This window comes from Leiobunum rupestre, chromosome 9, assembly GCF_980474605.1.
Source record: "Leiobunum rupestre chromosome 9, qqLeiRupe1.1.hap1, whole genome shotgun sequence".
In the NCBI taxonomy this organism is placed as follows: Eukaryota; Metazoa; Arthropoda; class Arachnida; order Opiliones; family Sclerosomatidae; genus Leiobunum; species Leiobunum rupestre.
The window spans coordinates 49,660,711-49,685,020 of record NC_143392.1 but is presented as its reverse complement, the minus strand read 5'-3'; the positions used below and the strand labels follow the sequence as shown (position 1 = coordinate 49,685,020).

Sequence of the window (24,310 nt, the reverse complement as noted above, 5' to 3'; positions counted from 1 at the left end):
CTAACAATAAACGGTCATTTAAAAAAGGTAATTCCCCAAATTTTAAAATTTACTTACAATTTCTTCAAGTCGAATGCAAGTTGTGAAATAAATGCAAATAAAGCGCGTCCCTCTATTTATAGTCGCAAAACCCCCTAGCGGGACGCTTAGGAACTTCTATAACACATGCTAATTTATCTAACGCTTTTTATTAATACATGCGTAAGTTTTCGTAATAAACTAAAATCCCCTAGCGGGACGCTTAGGAACTTCTATAACACATGCTAATTTTCATAACGGTTTTAGGTACTCGTAATTTTTCGTAACGGTTTTTTTTATATCAACATGTGGTAAATAAACCCCTAGCGGGATGCTTAAGAAACTCCATTTTCTAATGGTTTTGTAACAATTTTTTTACGTACTCTATTAACGCAACGTTTTTTTTTATATCAACATGTGGTAAATAAACCCCTAGCGGGATGCTAAGGAAACTCCATTTTCTAATGGTTTTGTAACAATTTTTACGTACTCTATTAACGCAACGGTTTTTTAAAATAAATCAATGTTTTCTCGAGAAAAATTCCATACACGAACCTAACCTCGAGCTATAGTAAATCAAATATTTAGGTTAAGATTGCCGGGTATAAAAGGCGTGATTTTTTCATGTTTTATCACATTTCGTTCCTGAACTACAATGTAAGTTGTAAAACGTCTTAATACGAACCTTTTCAACAAAAATTTAAAAATTTAGGGCTTCCAACACTACAGCAGATTTCATTAAAGTAGTGAAGGGGAGAGGACGCGGAAGTAATGTACTTTTGATAATATACTGTAACAAGTAATTGATAATTATTAAATTATAGGAGAAAACGCGGACCTAGGACCAGTTCGAAGTAATTATTTTCTATTTTTTATTATACTTTTATAAAATTTCTAACAATAGGACCCGACACGCTGCCACCACCCTCCACGCCTTCGGACCCACCAACACCCGAGAACTCCCCAACGCCCTCGAACTCTCCCACGATTCCCTATCGGGAGATTTTGATCAACCCGTCATTGTCGGCGGAAATGCGAGTACTGGACTTGAGGAAAGGTAATTCGTTAAATATATTTTAATACGTATGAAATTATAATATGAATTTTTTCTAGCGCCGGGGATCAAAATCATCGTGGAAGGGGGTAATATATTCAACATGTTTTATTATATTAGCAACTAATTTATGTAATTTTAGGTGGCGCCCTTAAAATTTTAATTTAAATAAACTGTTTATATTTATTTTTGTCTCTTTCTTAATAAGCACGTTAGTTGTATTATATAAACCATTTTCATACAGATTGGTTAAAACGTACCATTCCTACTTGTTAATCGACACTTACAATTTCTAACGGTCTTCAGAACACATGTTAAATTCGCGCCAAAACTTTAACAACCATATAGCTACCAGGTCATGAACCCTAACGGTTAATTATAAAGGTACAAACTTAAGCCATATATTAATATTCATGTCAAACATAAGTGTACATTAATAAACCTAAAGAGTTTAACCACTTGTTGATTTTTATACACGCGACGCTTACACTTTCCCGCCAAAAATTAATATTCAAACATATAACTACTTGATGATCCTAAACACATGTTACTATCTAACAGGTCAATGACCCATAACGGTAATCCACCTAGTTAAACAATACCACGCTCATTAATATGCACCCTTTTTAAAACACTTGCTTACCTACTTGATTGACAGGTCAACTAATTAACACCTGTTAATCTCATTAATTATTCAGGTCACGCGCGCGTGACACGCGCCCGAGGGGGGGCGGAATCGCGATTCCCCGCTTCATTCCCCCCCGTCACGCAGCTGGGGACGCGGTAGCCACGCCCCCTTTTGGCTAGGAATAGGGTCCTAAACTACTCCAGTCTTCAATTTTCGAACTTTTGAAGTCATTATCCGGAAGCAACATCGAGGATTTTGGGTGGAATTCCGCCCGGATGAAGCGTGTGCAGTTATTGATGTGCACTTATGTTACCACCCGAACATAGCCAACATAAGACGGGCTCTCGGAGGTTTAAACCAACTAATGGGGGTATGTTTATTTTCGTTTATTACGTATAAAACGTGTATTTATTCCAATTATTTTTAGATCGAAAAACTGGATTTATCGATATCGCCGAAAGAAGACTCCATCGCTTCGCTACTCTTTTTGGGAATGAACAAAGAGCCGAATCCTTCTACGCCAGAAATCCCAGCCACACTATCATTGATCCCGACCACATCATCATTCACAATTCCTATAACCGGAAACTCATCATCATCTCTATCGTCTCTACCATCAATAGCGTCAACTTCTTCTACCCCCGAAGTTCCTTCGACTCTTTTCGCATTTCCTCATTATCCACACAGAAGCGGAAGAAAAGAAGCGCTCCACCAGAGAAGCAGATTAAAAAAAACAAAAAATTGACTTTAACGATGATTTGGAAAAATTATTGGCTTAAAAAAAACAAATTGTTCAACAAACCCTCGGTGAGGAATTTGTAATGTGAAAATAAATAAATATTAAGAGAAATAACCAAAGTTTAATTTTTACGTACTTATAATTAGGAATTATATTTAATTTTGGTTGGTAATTAATAAGATAATATTTTTTTAATCCTTGTAAGTTCTAAAGAGCCCATCAGATATAATTTTCAAAAGATTCTTTATCACATTGAAAACATTCTAGAGAGGTAGAGAGCTAGAGGCGGCGCCCGTTATAATAACAAAGTAGTGATGTACTTTCATGGAAAGAATTCTCCCACGTCCCAAGCGCTAAGAACGAAAAAAAAACCCGCTCTTCTCCAACTGGCGAAGGATCCTACTATTATAACCTAAACAACGCGAAGCGAATGTTTAGGGGTGCAAAGTGTATAAAAGCTCGAATCGGAGCTGATGACATTGTCAGTTGCGAGTAGCGGCTAGTGAGTCAAAATGTTTTCGTGCACCATATGTGTTAGAGAATTTGCGACACAGTTTACTTTGAATCGACATAAACGAGAACAACACGGTAATAGGAAATACGTTTGTTCGCTTTGTGGTAACAGTTTCGCGCGCAAATACGGATTGCAACGTCATTCGCGAATTCACGCGAGTGGTTTAGATTCATCGACACCCGATTCATTGCGTAAAGAAGCCATCCTCCCATTTCAGCAGCCAGTTTCACCGACACCCGCACAGCCATGGCAAAATTATCCTCTACCACTTCGAAAACCGATGGAAATAGACGACGCCGAGGATAACTTTCTAGAAAACGTCGAAGAACTTTCCGTTATCGAGGACGCCATCATTAGCTCGCGTTATACCCCGAAAACCACTCAAACGGACCCAGAGGTATTAATCACTTCCATATGTTCAGCCTTATTTAAATACTTGAAAAATCGCTTATCTAAGAAACGGGGTATAAAATTTAGCGTATTTATTCGCGCGAAGTACGTGCGTAAACTCAACGTCGGCGAAGAAGTTGAAGCGTTACCATATTTCCGTAGCAAGACTCAAACTTCCCTCATGCCGGACGTAATACCAGTTCAAATAGACTCTTGCATAAAGCAAGTTGCGGAAGCAATGGGGGAATTCCAAGACATGGGTAGTGGATGGACCATTGATCGGATTTTGTTTTTCCAAGTGGATATTATAACGTATCTTCCACTCGTAGGTGGTACCTATATAGAGGTACCCTCGGAGCTTTGTAAAGGTAAAGGTCTCCAAAATATTAAAACTAAAGACCAGAAGTGTTTCTTATGGTGCATTCTTGCAAAACTACATCCTACAAATTCACATCGACGCCGAAAGGAACAATACCAAAAATTTGAAAATGAAATAGACTATAGTGACATTTCATTCCCTTTTCAATTAAACGTTTTAAAACTTACAAAATTTGAATTTAAAAACAATCTATCAATCAACGTTTTTGGTTCTGATAACGAAGTTTTCCCGCTTCACGTCAGTGAAAACTAAGTGCCGGAAGATCGACAAATAGACCTTCTTTATCTCGTGTCAGGAAAAAACCAGCACTTTTGTCTTATTAGCGACCTTAGTCGCTTGTTGAGTCACTTCACAAATCATAACGGAAAAATTTATGTATTTCGTTATTGCTTACACCGCTACTCTGGTGTAAGCGCCGAAAGTAATCATAGAGAGCACGTAAAAAACTGTAATGTCCACGGTCCACAGCTTGTGAAAATGCCCTACAAAGAACCCATTTTAAAATTCAATAAAATCGACTGGCTACAAAAGGTAAAAAAGAAATCTTATTACAAATTTTCACTTTTTAATATTCTTCTTAAATTTAGGTACCTTACGTCATATACGCGGATTTTGAATTCATCATTGATAAAATCCATACTTGTTTACCCGATTCTTCACTGTCATCAACAACCAAACTTTCCGAACATGTTTTTCTTGAAAGTTTGTTGATGGAACGGGAGTACATCACCGAATTATTAAAGAAAAACGTTCCGATGGTTTTGAAACTAGTCGAAGAAGAATCGGTTCGCAACGCCATTCATTGTTACGTGTGTGGGGATCTTCTCACGCAGAGCGATCTGGGAGTTAGAGACCATTGTCATTATTCCGGTATATTACACTTTTATCGGTGGTTTTTATTATCAGAAAGCTAACGTCTAATTACAATTTTTAAGGCGTTTTCGCGGAGTGGCCCACAATTCGTGTAATTTAAAGCTAAGAGTTGGAAAGTTTACACCCGTCGTCATGCACAATTTATCACGGTACGTAATTTATTTTCCTTTCTACTATCGACGAAATTATAATTAATTATATTTATTTTCAAATTGTAGATACGACGCCAATCTTATTATGCAGAGGATTGGGTTGATAAAGGAACATAAAATTTCCTGCATTCCATCAACCACCGAAACTTATATAAGTTTCACTATATAGGTCGTCTCCGTTTCATCGATTCACTTCGTTTCATGCCAGCTTCCCTCGAAACTTTAAACTCTTTCTATCCTTCGCATCAAGTCCCGTATTTACTTAAAAAAAATTACCTATCCTTACGACTACATGAGCAGCGTGGCAAAGTTTGAGGAGACACTTCCTCCCAGATAAGCATTTTTCAACTCTCTCACTGACGAACACATATCAGATGAAAGTTACGAATCAGTCCGGCAAGTGTGGAATACTTTCAACCTAAAAAATCTAGGTATTTCGCCAGAAATCTTTAATGGAAATAAATAATGTTACTAACGAAAATTTTCTTGACAGGTGAACTACACGATTGGTACGTTCAAGCGACATGAACAATTTGTACGGGTTGTCGATGGTCGGCTACCTACCCACTAGTAAGTTCGCTTGGGTGCCTGTAAAAGACCTCCTCGATTATGCTTAATTACACGTGCTTACTTTATCGGTCGAGTCATCCTATGGTTTCATTTTGGAGGTTGATTAAGAGTATCCTGCTGAATTGCATCAAGAACACAATGGCTACCCCCTTGCGCCCGAATCTCGCGCAATAACTACCGATTTATTTTCTTCATATTATAAACAATTGAACCTTTCCACAAAAGACACTCTTTCTAAGCTTGTACCTAATCTATTCAACAAGCAACGTTACGTAGTTTACTATCGTAATTTAAAATACTACGTTTCGAAGGGGTTGAAACTTACTAAAGTTCACAGGATACTCTCGTTTGACCAAAGTCCTTGGCTTCGTCCCTTCATCGAGTTCAATACGGAGAAAAGAAAACTTGCCAAAAACAACTTTGAACGGGAATTTTTCAAGTTGCTCAATAATAGCACTTTTGGTATATTAAATATAAATATAAATAATAATCTATACTTATCTCATTTTCTCTAATACTAGGTAAGACCATGGAAAATCTCCGTAATCGTATAGACTTTCATCTCGTGCAAACACCTGAGCGGGCCATCAAGAAAGCGTCTTCTCCGGCATTTGAAAAGTTCACTATTTTCCACAACGAACTCGTAGGCATTCGAATGAAAAGGAAGTCGCTTACTTTGAATAGACCCATCTATACCGGCTTCTCCATTTTGGATCTATCCAAACTTTCCATGTATGAGTTTCATTACGAGTACATGCGAAAGAATTTCGGGGGTAAAGCGCGACTCCTTTTCACAGATACTGACAGCCTCACGTATGACATACAATCCGAGGATGTCTACGCGGACTTACAGAAGTCCTCCCACCTCTTCGATTTCTCAGGATATCCCGTTAATCATCCTCTTCACAATGAATCAAATAAAAAAGTGATTGGGAAGATGAAAGACGAGATGGAAGGAGTTCCGATTCGCGAGTTTTGCGGTTTACGCCCGAACATGTATAGTATCCTTTCGGAGAAGGGGGAGAAAAAAAACCGCGAAGGGTGTTTGCAAGAGAGTGTTCAAAAAAAGTATCCGCCACTCGAGCTACCGCAATTGTCTTTTTCGGAATCAAATTACGAGTAACTTTATGATGCGAATTGTGAGTCAGAGACATCAACTCTTTACCATTTCCCAAAACCAAATGTCTCTAAATCCTTGTGATAATAAAAGATACATTTTGGGTAACGGTATTCAAACTCTATCTTATGGACATCACTGGATCGACCAGATAAAAAAGGTGTGACTGAATTCGTAAAATACGTATAAAACTAATAGGACATTATGTATATGACTAAAAGAACATTTAAGAGTATTTTGATTTATTTTCACAAATATTATTCTAAAAATGTTAAATATTTTCAACTGGAAATGATCTGGAATTAACTTTAACAAAAAAGTTTATAAACTAGTGGTTTTGAATGTTGGTAAATTAAAAAAAAACATTTAAAAGTTATTCAATATTTATTGAATAGTTTGAATACACAAATTCTTTAATCATCTTATCATTATAATTTTTTGTTTAGAAAATATTGTCACAATATCAAAAATTTTTACACCCTGACATCGATTAATAGCAAAATACACGCAAAAACCTCCACATGTCCTACTAAGATTTCCTTGTAGTTGTAACGAATTAAAAGTAACAGTTTTACTATTTCTTTCGACAAACTCATTAAAGCGAAACATATCGGGGGCGTTCCCGAAAGAATCGAAGAATTCTGTAGCGCTGTTATTTTTCGAAAAATAGAGTACAACCCAATGTTCTCCGGACGTTTCTGAAGTAGCCGTGTTCACGATATAAAGAGAGGGGAAAGTCTTCACTTATTTGGCTAATTGATCCGCAGCCATAACTCCCCGAAATAGGTTTTTGGTGGACTTATCGTTTTCCACAATTATAGTTAGTTGTAACGTAACCATTCTTGTTCAAAAGCACGGTTCTGTTTTTATCAATTCCAATCAAACTCTGGAATTCCGCGTACACAATTACAGCAATCGTTTCGGCTAAAGCTGATGCGAATTTTATCTCGAGCCTCAAATTTCCGTTTTTAACTAAATGGAAATGGGCGGCGTTGCTCATCAAGTCAGCCGTCAAATCGTAGACGAAAAGGCAGTTCCCACCAACGTAATCTTCGCGATTTATTTTTTTTCCCTCGTCAATGTTCCACGGACCCGTTTGTAGAAATAAATTGGCGTAAGCCTGGATGTAGCCATTCTCCGCGAAATTAGGAGTGAGAGGCCGATGAGATACGCTGTTTCCGTCCAGAAACAATCCAATGTGGTTTAAATTAAAGTGCTGGAAATTATATGGTGATAATTTTAAGTCACCTAGAAAAGCCGTTTGACTAACACATCCCAATCACGACTTTATTGGGAATCTGGCCGGTAAATAAATGATCCTGCACTACACTCATGTTCCCCTGGGGGATCGAAAATGAAGTGCATTCGGTGCGAGTGATGGGGTATTTAGCTCTAGCCACTTGTAATACTTTCGCGTGAGATAATGGTATTTCTTGAATTAATTTAACTTTTCTCAGATAAAGCGAAGCTGATTTGATTTCCAATTGACATTTCACATCGGAGTGTAAACAAAAATAGGTGTTCGGTTTACCAAAAACAAATTTTAAATCCACCAAGTTTAGAAGATATCAAGGTTGTTGACAAACATCTAAATGGAGAACGCCGATCATATCGATAATTCTCTTTTGAGCAAATTCAGCTCTTTTCAAGAAACCTTCGTTTTTGGTAAAGTCGTTAAACTCACCCGCCGTGTCGCGATAGAATAAGGAGCTGGTCAGATGACTCGTTTTAGCCGAGTCACCAAAAGTTAGCATGGTTTGAAATATACTTTTATACGGGTAATTTTGAGCCGAAGGAGTAACGGATTTTTCCTTTAAAAATAGATGCACTTCGGGAGACTGTGTAAAAATAAATTGACCGGCGCCACATTATCAGCTGGTGTAGTAACCACTCCACCCGCACCGATCACGGCGGCTTTGGAGAGAGATCCATTTTGTTTTTTCACTTCCACCTGAACGTGTAGGAGAGTCTGCGACAAGTCTACGTAGGATTCTGAATTGCCACTAATGCAAAACTTTAACGCTGAATTGTTGGTAATACTGGAAATGGGATTGTATTCGACCTTTTCGCCACCGATAATCCCCGTCTGCGATAACGGAACTTGAAAAAGGTCCAATTCCGAATTCACACACCCGCTTGAATGTGGATGTAACAGTGCCATAATAACGCTTTATGAAAATATATCGGAGTAAGAAGGGCACGATGTTTTCCTCCTCTTGGCTTTGCGTCGAGTGATTTTGCGCGGTCGGGAGCGTTTCTTTTTAAGTCCAGATCCCGTCATTTGCTTAACCACTTCCGCGGCTGAAATTAAGGTTTCTTTGCCAGCGCTTTTGGATCTAGTTGCGAGTGCCTTTTTGATTGGAATACCGCTAGCAACGTCCGTGACGACTTTCACTCCAGTATCGAGGAATTTTCTTCCTAAGAACTGGGCTCCACGCTTGAAAAGGGTCATGGCACTGCGAAAAGCTGAAAGCTAGTGTATTGCCTGATCCATATCCTCTTGAACACCCACACCTCGATAAACAGGAATTGGTCTATAGCCAGCCTGATTCAAATAGTTATTCTCGTAATCGCTTACGGCGGGATTATACTGCGAGTGTCTCATGATGTTGGTTCTCGCACGTGTTGTGAACCAGGCCCTCCGTGGTCTGAAATGTAGAGTAACGTGCACCTTTCCACGTTCGAATCGCACGGGGTTCCCTAAGTCGTCCATAATGTTATATCGATAATTTGAATATTTGAACCCGCGACTGGTAAATAATGTGGTTTAGTGAATATCGAGTCTATAGTTTCACCGTCTTTCCCTTTAACGCTAATAATTCTTAGGATAGGTACGTTCCTGTCCCCCACGATCGTACTTTCAGCGATATCGGAATAAACAAACAACGAATGTAATCCCACGTCCTTATCTACGGTATATGGAGCTATCGTCGATTCCCTAATTTCAAGTTCTTGTACTTGCTGAATCGAAAACCCCAACATAACCGCTATATCAGGAGGGACTTTCCAACTCGTTTCAGATGTTTTATGTATTTAAACTCAACATTTTTACCCTCAAATTTTAACATTTCAAGGAAATCTTCGATTGTAGAGAAATTTGCTTTGGGTATAATAGCTCGTTTTTCTTCCGTAAAACCTTCCGACATGATATTATCCGTCCAATATCGGACTACCCGCTCTTCTTTGATATTGTTCCACGTTCTAGGATAACTTATTTCCGCTAACACTACTTCGTTAGGTCCATTCAGCTGAACATTTTCCGGAAGGTAAGCTCTGAATTTGCTCAGAGTATTATCGGGAAAGTAATTCAGCGAAGAATCGGATGGTAGAGTAATGTAGAAACTCATTCTAAGTCTACTTCCTGAACCCAACTGTCAAATTGCGGTCCGTACCCCTTCCAGCGTACGAGTAACTCGACTTAATTATCAGATTTGCGTCGCCGCCTGAGCACTTTTTCAATTTTAAAAGCACAAGTCTCGAGATCTTTTCCGACTTTTTGTACTTCTTCCTTGTAAAACACTCCCAAAATGGGTTCCGAATCCAAAGCCTCCAGTTTATACAGGGTGTCTCAATTTTCTCGATCAGGCCATTTTTCTCAAAATGTATTTATGCTAGGGTTCTTAAATTTTCAGGGTTTATTTGTTAGGTATGGAAGGCTTTGGTTACTAAATTTCAGAAAAATCGAACGATTTTGTGCCGTTTTGGAAAATTTATTTTTTCCCCGGTAGGTGTCACGCAAAATGTTTCAATATAAAAGTTGTAGGGCATAGTCGAAAGTGTAAAAATAATTTTGGTTCGGTTGAAAAAGACCTATTTTTCACTGAGTTTGGAGGTCGGGGGAAAAAGTTTTACTGGCAGGCAATAGCATTTAACGAATTGTAGGTAACATGCATTTCAGTTATAAGATTTCGAAAAATAAACAAATAATAACTAGCCCAAGTGACAAATGTTTTTTAATGACTTCTACAAAATGTTTTCAAAAATGCCACCTTCTGATGCAATGCACAAATATGCACGATGTTGTATATTGCTAAGTGCTCCCCGAACCATTTCTGCAGTCACCCGGCGACATGCTTCGATGATTCTTTGTCGTAAATCTTCAACGCTCGTCACAGGTGTTTGGTATACGTAGTCCTTTACGAATCCCCAAAGAAAAAAGTCGAGTGGTGTTAGATCTTGCTGGCCAACGAACAGGACCAGTTCTTCCGATCCATCTTCCAGGAAACTCGTCGTTTAGATATGCAACCACGTCCCATCTTGCTGGAACCAGATGCGTCTGTACTCGGCCAGAGGAATGTCGTCCAACACGTTGGATATTTCATTTTGAAGGAACTACAAGTAGTTTTGACCGTTCGGACGATTTGGCAGGAAGAACGGGTCAATAATTCTGTCACCTATCAGACCAGCCCACACATTTAAGCGAAACTGCACTTGGTGGCGGTTAGGAAATCCCCAGTGTGGATTATCGTTGTCCCACATGTTTGTTTTGACGGTTGAAAGGCCCATCTCTTCCGAATGAACATTCGTCGGACATCAGTAGTTGATCATGAAAATCCTGGTGTGCGTCAGCCATGAGGGAAAACCAATTGCAGTAGTCGTGTCGGCGCTGTCTATCACCGTCATACAGTCCTTGGTGAAGTGTCGCTCAATAAGGATGAAAATGGTGTCTTTTGAATGTTCTCCAAACGTAGTTTCGATCCAACCCTAAGTCAAAGCTGGCAGTCCTGACGCTCGCTCAAGGATAGGCGACGAAGTAGGCAAGTATGGTGTTTTCCATGTCGATGTCCTGGAGACCACGACCACGAAACCTCGGATTGATATTACCCCAGTTGTCGAAGTCGCGGACCACTCTAAGAACCGTCGTATGACTTGGTCTGCAATTGGGAAATCTTCGTCTAAATAACTGACTTACTAGAGTAGCATTACGACGACCTTCTTCCTAAAATAATTCTAGCATATGAGCGCGCTGATCTCGATTTTAAAGAGGCATACTGGACAACAATCGGCCAAGCTGAGATAATGTTTTAAATTTGAAATGTAAACGCTTTAAATACTACTTGGACAATTGATATTTCACGTTCAAAAACAACAAAAGAAAAATAAGCGTAATTTTTGGTCTACAAATCTGTTTGATGATCTTACTCGTAACCACGTCGAAATGGAAGACGCGGTCTTTGTCTACTTTGTCTAATTAGGTGTTGAACGTAATAATTTTCTTTAACAATAACTTTTTGCAGATCTGATTATTAACTACATAGCTGAAAGCATAAGTTCCCTAAAATAAATGTACAGGTGTGTTGTGATTATGTACGATTGTTTACGTTAAAGGCTATTGCCTGCTAGTAAAACTTGTTTTTCCCCCGACCTCCAAAGTCAGTGAAAAATAAGTCTTTTTCAACGGAACCAAAATTATTTTTACACTTTCGACTATGCCCTACAACTTTTCTTTTGAAACATTTTTCGTGACACCTACCGGTGAAAAAATAAATTTTCCAAAACGGCACAAAATCGTTTGATTTTTCTGAACTTTAGTAACCAAAGCCTTCCATACCTAACAAATAAACCCTGAAAATTTCAGAACCCTAGCGTAAATATATTTTGAGAAAAATGGCCTGATCGATCAAATTGAGACACCCTGTATACCGCCGGTTGCCTCGGTATCCGCTTAATATAATATAACCTTTCTCAAAGATACCCTTGTTTTTGCTTATTCTTACAATATCACCAATTTCGAAATCATAGGTCACTGGCCGACTGAAATCAATACCTCCGTATAGAGTTTTCCAAATTATTTTCGAATTTTCTGACGTTACTTCGACGGTCTAACATTTAATTGAACGGTGATAGCTGTTATTGTACGCGGTAACTAAATCTTGGAGCGTATAGACGTATTTATTTGTATTTTTGCCAGTGAAATATCGACACATTCTTGATTTAAACGATCGAATAAAGCAATCAACGATACTGGCCTTAACTTCAGAATTCGTCGCGAAAAATTCTATTCCCCGTGATTTTAACTCCAATTGAACGGCTTTACAAACAAACTCATTCCCGTGATCACTCTGCAGGCGTTTTGGTCGTCTTTCACCATTTAGTATGTTTTTCAGAGCATTCACTATGGAAGCCCCCTTCTTATCTTTCACCAGCTCAACGAAAGTGAATTTGCTAAATACGTCAATACAAGCGAGTATGTAACGATATCCCTTATTTTGTCTCGATAGTTTCTGCAGGTCAATTAAATCAGCTTGCCATTGTTCGTCAATACCGTAAACTATTGTCTTATTTCTTTCGTACCGCCGCTTTACATTTTTGTGTAACGTATACGTATCTTGGTTCTGTAAAAAATCTTTAACCTCATTCAATGATACGTTCAATCAATTTTCTCGGGCTGAACGATAAAATCCTCGAAGGCCAACGTAACCGCCAGAGTCTGCTACGTCGTAGTATATATTTCTAAGTTTATCCATAATTGGTAAAATTTCCCGGGGTGGGTACCGTGTAGTACCATAATAGGAATTCAGATAATTCCATTATTACGAATATAAATATTATTATGACAGCGGTTAAAATTTTCGGATTTTTGGAATAAGAATCCACTAATCTGGACCTCACACCCACAGCTACAGTTTCAGTACAACCGTCCATCCTGAGACAAAAAATTGAAATATATACTCGTAAACTTACGTTAAAGGTTTTATTGATAAATACAGTCAAATCGACACCCACTGTTGCGGTCTGGGTGGAGTCGCGAGATAAGATAATGATTTTAACAAATTTAACCTCGCGGGATTCTTGATAATTTTTTTTGGTACATTATTATTTTGCAAAGTTTCGTAAAAATTATTAATTCCCGTAGGATCGACATTTGGTTTGGTTTTTCTAACCGCGTCGTAAATTAAATCTATAACGTTCGATCCCGAAACGACCCGCTCCCTAATTTCCATTTCGCCTAATTCGTTCCACGAAATATATCGCAATGTCCAATTGTACAAAGATATCGCGTCCGTGAGCAGACTTGGTGGTATAGATGTGGCAATTTCTTCGTACCAGGTGTTTTTTGATTGCTGTTGTTTTTCAACTGGTTTCTGATTAGAACTTAAGTGTCGCTGTAAAGTTTGATTATAAACAGATAATTTTTCGGATTGGGACATATTGGGGTTCTCGAGAATCGCTTTCATTTCCTTATCCAAAGTGGGTATTTCCGGTTCCAGAACAACTTGTTCTAGAGTAGCGTTTTTCATACGACGTAAGGCGTCTTCGGAAATTAAAATCATTTTGCGGGGCATTTTTTCTTATTAATAGCGCGGTTTATCGCCGCGCCGGCGACTGAGCTAACGATTGAAAGAAGTGGAGCTAATAAAAGCGGGAAAAATCCCCCCTTCTGCACTAGAATCTGTTTTCTTTTAGCGAGAGGAATTTTACGACATAGATGGTGTATCACTTTACGATGTTTCTTCACCCGACTCTTTTGCTCATCTGTAAGTTGAACGTTCCCACGAAGTACATTTATACAGCATTCGACCAACGATAAAATAGCGTCTCGATTTGCTAGCTTGACGATAGCTTTTCTCTGTTTCACGTTACAAGTGCTCAAATATTTCAAAAAGTTTAAGTTTTTACAAACTAGTTTTGAAGTTCGTACGCTCATTTTGGAACAAAAATCGCGGCTTCTTCTCCCGGTATGATTCCCGTTCGCAGCCGATATTCATCTGAAGTGGTTGGTTTTAAATCGATGAATAAATAGCCGTACGGTTTCGTCACGGCTTGACGGAAAGCGTCCACGATGAATTTGGTATTTGACGAAGAAATTTGTTTAGCAATATTTAGTACGCTGGAAACGTCTCTAGCGGAACGGAAGATGACGAGGTACTGCGAATTCAGATTGAGAGTTTTAACCTCTTTCCCGTGATAAAACAAATTTTGCATTAAAATCAGTACCGACGTGTTTCGATGATGCAAACCTCGGATGAATAAATTGGTCACGTCTTTGTTATTAGCTATTTCGCATAATAGGTCATCGAGAATGACAAAAATTCTAATCGTTGGATTCAAAGTTCCTGGGTCCAACAATCCTTCGTGAAACTCGACTGTTGGATTATGCTCCAATACTGAATTAAATAATTTCCGTTGGTACTCTGTATAACACCAAATTATTCGTTGGGGTGGGGGAGATATGCAAGAGTCATTATGTTTGATTAATTTCGCGATAAAGTGAGATTTTCCAGACTGCGTGGGTCCTGACACGAGCCCCGTGAAAGGATGTATCGTGACAGGATTCATGTTTGCAAATGAGATAAGAAATAGTAAGCGTGGTTTTTAATACGATTCTTTTTATTGATATTTTTTTTTAACAATCTACTGTCTTATGTAACATATTCTTCAAATTACACATACTAAAAGACAAAATATTATCCCGAAAATCCTCGCTTAAAAATGTGTTAAGTTTTGAGATTATTTCCGAATAACTTATTTTTGCAATGGCGTCAAACAAGTACGCATCTAAACGGGAATTCCAATCTATCATTAAACAGTCATGCTCATCTTGCGAAAGATGATCAACTTCACAACCCCTGCACTGCTTATTAATATAATCCGTAACTTTGTTTAGTACAGTTTCTTTAATATCGTTGAAGACACATTTCCCTTCGTTATGGTAGATCATCACTTCACCGTATTTTACCATCAACGTCTTCCAGGGGTACCGCGTCAGAGTGAATCCACGCTTGGTCCGGTAGTGCTTGCCGTAGTTGGTCCCAGTGCCAAGAACGATTTCCCTGACGTCCACTACTCTGCGGGCTTGAAAAATGCACAGTTCTACCCGTCTCGTTTCCGATCCTTCGAAGAACCACGTTGAGGGTGCGATAGAATCGTCTTCCAAGAATGAAGTTATTTCCTCGTTCGCTTTCCACAATTGCTTGAATTGTCAGCGCTATGCCAACGCCTCCTTCTAAAGTCCCGATGTAGATATTACAGTCCGGGGTTACAAACACTCCTTTCGTGGCAGAAACCGGAAAAACCTTACTGCTATTCCTGAAAATTTCATATTCGTTAAACAGAATCTCGGTATTAAGATAATGATTTATACATACATTTTATCAGTATTCCAAGACGTCATAGACTCGCAATTACAAATTCGGAATGAAGTTTTGTGGGAAAATGAAACTTCTTATATAGTACTCGTCGGGATATTTTTTTTAACTTAGTTCCTATATTGCGCGATATATCGTTTTATTCATTATCATTTACGTTAATTTAAGTCTATTTCGTTCGTAGCAAATATTCTCCCTTTTCTCCGAAAGATACTATAATCGTCGTATAATCGCTACTTTCATCGTAGATTCACGTCCCGTACCGACTAAACACGTGTATCATCAAACCGCTTCTTTCTGGTGCGGATGAAAAGCTTGACCTCTATTCCGCTTCCTTATTACGCTCCGTCAATAAATCTCCGGCTGGCTCCGATGATCCCTTCGCGTTTTCGATGGACGCTCTCGTATTCTCGATGCTGACCCGTACTTTGTTCATGAATTATACCCCATGCCATACCCTATTGGGTATTTCGTTAATCCCCGCGTAAACTCCCGCCCCGTACCGAGGAAACGCGCGTATAAACAAGCCGTTCCTTTCAGGCGCGGTTGAAATCCGAGACCTCACTCTCTTCCGGGTCTCTCTCCCCTACCTCGTCACGAAACTCAGCTTCCTCCTCGAACGATATTACACCCCATCAACAAGACTCTGACCGGCTTCGATTCCCCCTTCACGTTTTCATCGGTCTCTCTCGTATTCTCGATGCCGGCAAATGTGGCCACATCGAGCCGACGTGGTTTCGAGGGAGATACCGGCACCCCGTGCTAACCCTATGGAAAATATTGGCACCCCGTTATAACCCTATGAGAATTTTGCACCCCGTGGCTCTAAACTCTCACTTTTGAACAACTTTAACTAATTTTATGAAAGAATACAGAGCGTTTGTGTTTTTCAGTGAAAGTGTAGCTCGTTGGCACGAATTCAAAATACTTTGGAAAATGGCCATTACGTAGCAAAAACTTTAATAAAATTGTGCCCAACAAGGTGGTCTTCTCGATATGTCTCTCTCATAGCGATAAAATACAACTTCAAAAATGTTAAGCAATGTTTATCTTGTAAAATTTTTAAAAGCCGAAAACCTTTATCTTAGAAAAAAAAGAGACTTTCGATTTGGTTCTACTACTTGTATTCCAAAGCAAAGTTTTAGAAAATTTAAATTTATTTTCAAAATTGCATCAGAGTTCCAATGCTGATCTCCAGAAAGCTGGCACGCCATTGGAAGTCGCCAGAGATAACTTGGTTACGGTTAGGGCCAATTTTTCTAAAGTAATAGAGGAAGTGAGTGAACTAGCGAAGTCATGGTATATAGAGTGTTAACTAGTTTCGAAACGAATATCGCGAGTGAAGCGAATTCACGGTGAACTTTCATCAGATGAAAGAATTGAAGATGCGGTAAAACGTTTCCAATTAACGGTTTTCAACGAATCATTTGACATTATAATTCAACAGTTAAACACACGTTTCATTAGTATGAAAACCATTAATGACAACTTTTCGTTCTTAAACCCAAACCAATTATGGAACATGACCAATGACGAAGTTTAAATTAAAGCTACGAAACTTGTTGATAAATATGATTCGGATTTATTGTACGGTTTAGTTGAACCAGCGATAAGTTTAACAATAATAATGACAACAGAAATAAAAAGAAGAAAATTATAGTCGATCAAAGAATTAGGAAAACTTTTATTTGTTGAGAACACTTACCTAGCAAGTAGTCTGCCTGATATATGCAAAGAAATTCACCTATATTGAACTTAACCTGTTTCTTCTGCGTCATCTGAAAGACAATTTCAAAACTCAAGCTAATAAAAACATTCTTAAGGAATACCATGACAGAATCTAAAGTAAGTGCTTTAGCCGTGGTGAGCATTGAACATGAAACTTGTCGTAAACTCGACTTAAATGAAGTCGTAGAAAATTTTGACACTTAAACAAAGACGTTTACGAAAAAAGTAATTAAGAATTAAAAGTCTTCTTTTATTTAAATGATTTCTTAGATCACATTATTTCTAAAGCGAATCGAAGCATTTGCATACGTCGATTCATAATAGAGGGGTTTCCACTCGCCCCTTATAAACGTCACTGATTATAAGGACCTCAAAAGAGTTTCACGGGGGGGGGGGGGGCGGTGATCTTAGCTACGCCACTGTTGTACTAAGGTTGTGGATGCCTAAGCTTTAGCCCGCCCAAAAGAATTTTTTAATCTTGAAGACTATCACAATTGTTTGGATTTTTAGAGTGAGATAATTTGTCGTAAATTTGTATATTCAGATATTTTCGTTTTGAAATCTTTCCTTTAATTTTTTGCTTGCTGTTTTTACATGTATTTTTTGTCGGAGTTGAACTTTTGTAAAAAAATCTGCCAATCCTGAAGAGTATCAGAATAATTTGGATTTGTATGGTGATAATTTTTTTTATTGTAAAATTCAGATATTTAATTTTCTAAAACTTACTTCAGATTATAAAAACGGAGGCACCATCAGATTGAACTTCTAAAGATGTCTGGAAGAGGAGGAAATATCTGTGAAGTTTATAACTGTAGCAATACTCGCCCGAATTCAAAAGAAAAGCTAATAAGGTTTCATAGCTTTCCCAAGGATCTTCAACTCAGAAAGCAGTGGTTTAAAGTTTTAGGGAAATCTGAAGATTGGGTTCCTCCGACATTTTCAAGAGTATGTTCTGATCATTTCTCTGATGACTGCTTTAACTTCTGTACCAAATGAGTTTGACCCTATACAATTTAAAAGATTGACACTCACTGTTGAACCAAGCATTGCAGATCCTGGACCATAAAATATAGAAGGTCCTTCTTCAATTGCCTTCTCGAACAGACACGAGTTTCCATGATGCTGAGAATTCAGCACAGGCTTTAGCCTTCCATTCCTATGCATCTACGCTAAGTGACATCACTAGGCTAAAATAACTGTAGAGGACAAGTACATTTTTGTTTACACATTTTTGTTCAACAGTCTATCTGTAGCTTATGCTTTTGTCAAGAGGAAGATCGTTGATTCAAATCGTGGCCGGAATTAACCATATTTTTTATCATTTTCTTTTAATATTCTATAAAATTTCGTTAATGTGATAGAAACATGATTATAGTTATAATAAAAAATTTCAGTCCGGCGCTGGGATTTGAGCCCACGCAATTCCATTTGACAAGATCTAACATTATGGCAACAGGAGATGTCGCCACCTGCTAAAGGCAGTGCTTTTAGGACTACCTAGAGCTCTTTCAATTGTTTATGGTGAAACTGTTGTTCGCGACATTTAACATGGCGATTATTGTAATTTTCACACTACCCCCTCCTGCCAAAGGGAGGTATTATAGACTTTGGTTAAATGATTTGTTTGATGTTTTTAAGACTCATTTATTAATGTCAATGCTATTAATTTGAGAAAACTAATAATACAGTTGCCGTTTAAACCTCAGAACCAATGTCAATCTCCCATTATGACAAGTGAAACATTTTCCTATGACACAATCTGATTCTGAAAATAAAAGTTTGTCCAAAGAATCAGTGCTAAAACCAATTTCTTTTTCTAAAGAAACCGTATCAAGCAATGGTGGTAAGTATTTCAGTGATGTCACATATGAACCCAGTAGTGAGACTTTTGTAGGCAGCCAAATGAATGAGGATAAGGACTTTAAGTCTTTCGAGTGCGATTTTTAATTGTATCTAAGATGGAGTTCCATTTTAATATTTTCATTTAATAAATTTAATAGCGAGACCTTTCCATCTGAACTTGATGCCCATCTTGATGATAAATTTATAGTCTTTCAGTCATGTCTCTTGGCGCTTTTCAAAATATGCCATAAAAGTCCAATAATAAACATTAATCGAAGAATTTCTGGCTCATACCTGTGAATAACAACATAATGTGTTGAAGGTCACAGTTTTAAATGGCAGATTCAGCCAAAATTTTGGTGCAAAATCTTGGGGAAACTCTTTGCTTGCTGCACTAAAGTATTACCCACTTAATGTTTTATGGTTTTTAAAAATTTAAACTACAATGCTTCAACAAAGAATGTTCCATCCAGTAAAAGAGAAGGTATACACTGACCATTTTGTTGTAATTTTTTTAATAGTGTAGCTTAAATGTTGCTGTTTAAAAGATGTAAACTATTTGCTTTCAATAAACTGTTCCGAGCTATACCATTACCAACTTTTTATTTTAAGTTTCAGCAAAAGTATACCTAAAAATAGGTGGTTAAATACTTGGAAGGCGGGTGAAGAAGAACAGACTAACACTGGTCATTTGAGAGCGAAGGATACAGGGCAGAGGCGGAGTGTTTCCCCTTCTAAGCTCCCTATTAACATTCACATACTTTGCCCCCCTTGACAAATTTCTAGCTACGCCACTGGGAATTATTCGACGTCCTAAAAGAGGGATAACACATACAAATAGGACAAAGCGAAAATCAGAGATAGAAGAGGGAAATTTTTCGTTTCCAAAAAAAAATTCAAATTTATTGAGCCAAATTGGAGATTCAAATTTATTTAGTAATATTTGTTTTACTCGAATTTAAACTTCTTTCACTAATCCGTTAGGCGAGGTGACTGCAAATGTTACACTATTCATACGAAAAAAATTATTTAAAATATTTTGATATTTGCGTCCATTGTATACTTATGGAATGTTGAACAGGACAAACCTCTGGAAGAAGCCAAATAATAACCTCTTAACCTCTGCGGGGATGGACGTGCATATTCGTATAACCGTAAGTAACATAACTACTAAACTAAGTAGTATATCACTGTTCTTGCTAGTAGTTCATTTATCTTAAAGCATATTTTAAATACTAGAGGGGCTGAAAATGAAACTAAAGCTTCATTGCACAATAATTCTAGAAATAAATTTGGTGATAATTTTAGCTGATTGCCATACTTTAGTTATGTTAGATATAGTATAACTGTGTGTATATTTGGTTGCAAAGACTGTCCTCAAATTAATTTTCCATTCACCTATTTCGGTTTTTCCGCTAAGTAGGGGCTGCACAGATTTATGAAGGGATAAACTAATAAATTCTGCATATTGACAATGTGTAGTCAACTGAAGTTTAGAGCTCCAATCAAAGGGAAAGAGAAGGCGAGGGGTAAGTCACTCTCGGATGATCTGTACACCGAGTTCGCGTACTTAGTACTGTTAAAGGTACGGATTTTAAAGAGTTCACGAACTCTTATTAGCACAGTCAGAGGAATGACAGTGTACACCGAGTTCAAGGAGTGACCAACCCTTCGAAAGAAGGCTTAGTTCGAGGATTGAAATTTTTTATGAAAAAGGTTTAAAAATTAACACATTGGATCAGACCACCATATTGGAATTTCAGCACATATGAGAAACAAATACCCAGAAATTACTTAAGAATTTGACAACTGGAATGTTCATCACATGGTACTTTCTCAATGGCGTAGTAAGTGCTTTTCGATTTCAAAACGAAAATATCTTAATATAACAATTATCTCTCCCTAAAAATCCAAACAATTGTGATTATATCCAAGATTGAAAAATTCTTTTGGGCGAGCTAAGGCCTAGGCATCCACAACCTTGTTACAATGCTTACTTGTGGTGAAGGAGGGAATCCGTTTGGAGAAAAACAAATGAACGTAGATAAAATTAGGGGGATACTAATGTTGGAGAAATGCTCCGAGTGGTAAAAATTAATAATATTTTGGAAAACTTGGTGGAAGAATTTTACAAACGAGTGGTTTAGGCTTAAGCGAGGTAAAACGTTTTCGAGGACTGACTCTCTCCTGGAAATAGAAATAGACTTGATTTCTCATTGGCTGCGGCAAAGGTGATGTTATTTCGTTCTGATTGGTTTAGTTAACAATTGGAGAAAGCGCGGACGATACATTTGTAAGAGGCTGAAATGGCCAAGTCCCATTTCCCCGAAGTTTTAAAATAATTAAAATATCAAAAAAATTGTGAGTATAATATTCGTACTTATTTTTGGATTAGAAATCGTTTAAATAAAGCTTATGTAGGTTTTTCATTATCGCTTTAATAGCTTCAATTAAGAAAAACGATATTAATCGCATTAGGATTTTAAAATTTAAGAAACATTACTACAGAGTTTTTCAAAACATATTACTTTTTCTTTTTCACATTTTAAGTAAGGAAAAAACTAATAAATTCTTAATTAAAAAACTAAATATATCCGTCGACAAAGACAAGTATGTTTTGTAATGCGAAATATATTAGTTATATGAATTTAGCTGTATAATAAAATAACTCAATAGCAGACAAAATTAACTTAATTCAAATTCAGACAAAATTAACTTAATTCAAATTTAGACAAAACACCCAATTTAAACTTTAACCAAATTAAAGCCTTTTCTTTGGAAATATTCGCTGGTCGAGTATTAGGCCTACAGTATTGTTAGTTTGCTTCCAGGAATTTCCCGATGAGGGGAAGGGCCCGTCCCTTCATCGCGGGTTTTCTATAGTTTCCGTTTCTTGTTTCCTGCGATGGGTTTAGCCAGTAGTCCTGTCGCTTTCAAATATCCCCCCACCCCTTTTTACTCTTAACTCCGAAGTGTCCAAACGGGTGAGAGGTTGATAGGCGCAGTTGTATAGGGATTTAAAAAGTGAAATTTTCCATTCCGTTATTGTAAATGTTAAAATGTTTGTGGCCCGGGGTTTTCCCCAACACGAGAAACACGGGCGCGAGTCGTAGATACTTGGGAAAGTTTTTAAAACGTCTTGTGCGCGAAGGACGTCACGAGGTCCGAGGGAAGGTGATAAAAAGGCCTGGTTCCCGCCAAAAAGAGGCAGACTCAGAGAGATATCGACATAGCGAGATATGGGATAGTTCGTGACCACCATTCTCCAAGTGAACGAGAAAAGTTTTATTTCGACACGTTAGTTTCGGCACCGAAAAGGGTTAACGCGGTAAAAGGGACGAAGTTGTTATAATGCCTCAGTGAATTAGCTTACGACACACCACGGTCTCCGTATCAACGAGTGTACGTTCAACAGCGACTGTAACGCAGCTGTTATCACCTTACGCATCTTGCCATTGGACGCAGCCACGTATGGACGAACGCCGAGATCAGATGGACATGGACCTAGTGATGAAATCATAAGTATAATTTCAAACTTCGCCAATACGGCAACCGAAAATGTGCCCTAAACGCTCCTTGTGGTGCTTTACTCCGTGTTGGACCTTCAGGCTAATTAGTTTGTTTATTTTTATACTTGCGCATAAGTTTAGAATGCACTGGCCAAAATGCAAAATTGTATTGTTTTAATTTTAAGCAAGCTTCTCTCTTTTGGTCAGGATTAATTGTAAGTTAGCTTAACAGTATGTTAGTTAGGATTAATTTGTTTAATTCGTAATAATAAATAATTTAGTGTCTTTATTAACCTCTAATCCGTTTGGTTATTTCTTACACCCTTTGAATAAAACCCCTAGACAACTTAATGATAATTTATTCTAAACAAACCCCTAGACAACTTAATGATAATTTATTCTAAACAAACCCCTAGACACCTTACTAATATTTTCAGGACCCTCGCTAACCCCATCATAGAAGTTACGCGAGTACCCGGGCAAATTAATTTAATTGTAGCAGTAATTAACTATTACCCCTAATATTTTTAACGCTACAATTAAAGAACTTTTAATTCGAAAAAGCCACGATCCTTTTGAAGACATTGACTTAGATTCTTGAAACCTGTGCTGAAACACACAATGAACGATTGCCATGAATATCTCATATTTTTCAATACAATGCGAGAAACCTTATTTTAGTCCATGGTAATTAAGTATTAAAAATGAGCGGGATCTAAACTATAGTGAATAAGATTAAACGTTTTTTATTTTAAATACTTTCTCATACTTAGGATATCTATTTGCTGGCAAATATAAAGTTTCTGGTAAAAAAAAATTCAAAATTTGTTTTATTTACGAGAAACTACATATAAGTCAAGGGATTTATTTTTATGTTATAAAAATACCATAAACTTTTTTTTTTCGTGGAACTAAAATGGGATAGGTGTATACCATCAGATTCCTCACAATCTAGTTAGAAAATTTTAGATTTTCACGAAAATCGTTGGAGGGTAAGCCAAATAAAATTTTGCCTCGACAAAAATTATCTTATCAATATTTTAACTATTAATTAGCTAATCTTAAATTTATAACCATAGAACAAGTGCGTAAAATTTCTTAAGGATTCGCCAAACCGTTTTAGCTCGACTAGGTGAATCTACTAGGATCGAGAAACTGTCAAAGCATTTATATAATTATGAGACAACAAATTATCCTTGTCTCCCTAAAATTAAAGTGAATTTATACTCCCAGATTTCATTAAGAAGAAATTTCAATGTGTAGGGTGGACCTTTGGCGTATACAATTTAATCGAAATGTGTTTCTGTTGGGAACACCAGGATACAACAACTTCAGTGCAAAGTACAACAATGGACAATACTATGCTGTGTATCCAGATGTTAAAAACAGGCGTTAAGTAGAAAATTGTTTGCAAAGTGGCAACTGCCGCAAATCGCTTCTTGAAGAGAATAAATGTTTCCGATAATCAAAGTGAATTTTTCTTTCCAATGGTTGATCTTGTCGCGTTGCTGAGTACCTTATATGCCTCAGAATAAGCTTGAATAGCTTAGTGATTTTTGCTTTGGAAATAAAAAGGAGGAATTTAAGTAATGGTTATCGGTTTGTGATGGTATATAGAACAATTACTTTAAATGAATAAGGCAATTTATCTGTATCGGTTTTTAATTGTCTGTTGCAAAGGCGATTGCGAATCGGAAGATGAAAATAG

At 37.5% G+C, this 24,310-nt stretch overlaps 1 long non-coding RNA gene across 1 annotated transcript; it reads left to right on the top strand.

Annotated features, from left to right (window-relative positions):
* The first annotated feature begins 572 nt into the window (after positions 1–572).
* Positions 573–1,258, top strand: LOC149928592 (uncharacterized). Its single transcript, XR_016473970.1, has 4 exons — positions 573–786; positions 843–872; positions 923–1,075; positions 1,132–1,258. It is a non-coding gene; the product is annotated as an uncharacterized LOC149928592 (long non-coding RNA).
* The last annotated feature ends 23,052 nt before the right edge of the window (positions 1,259–24,310 follow it).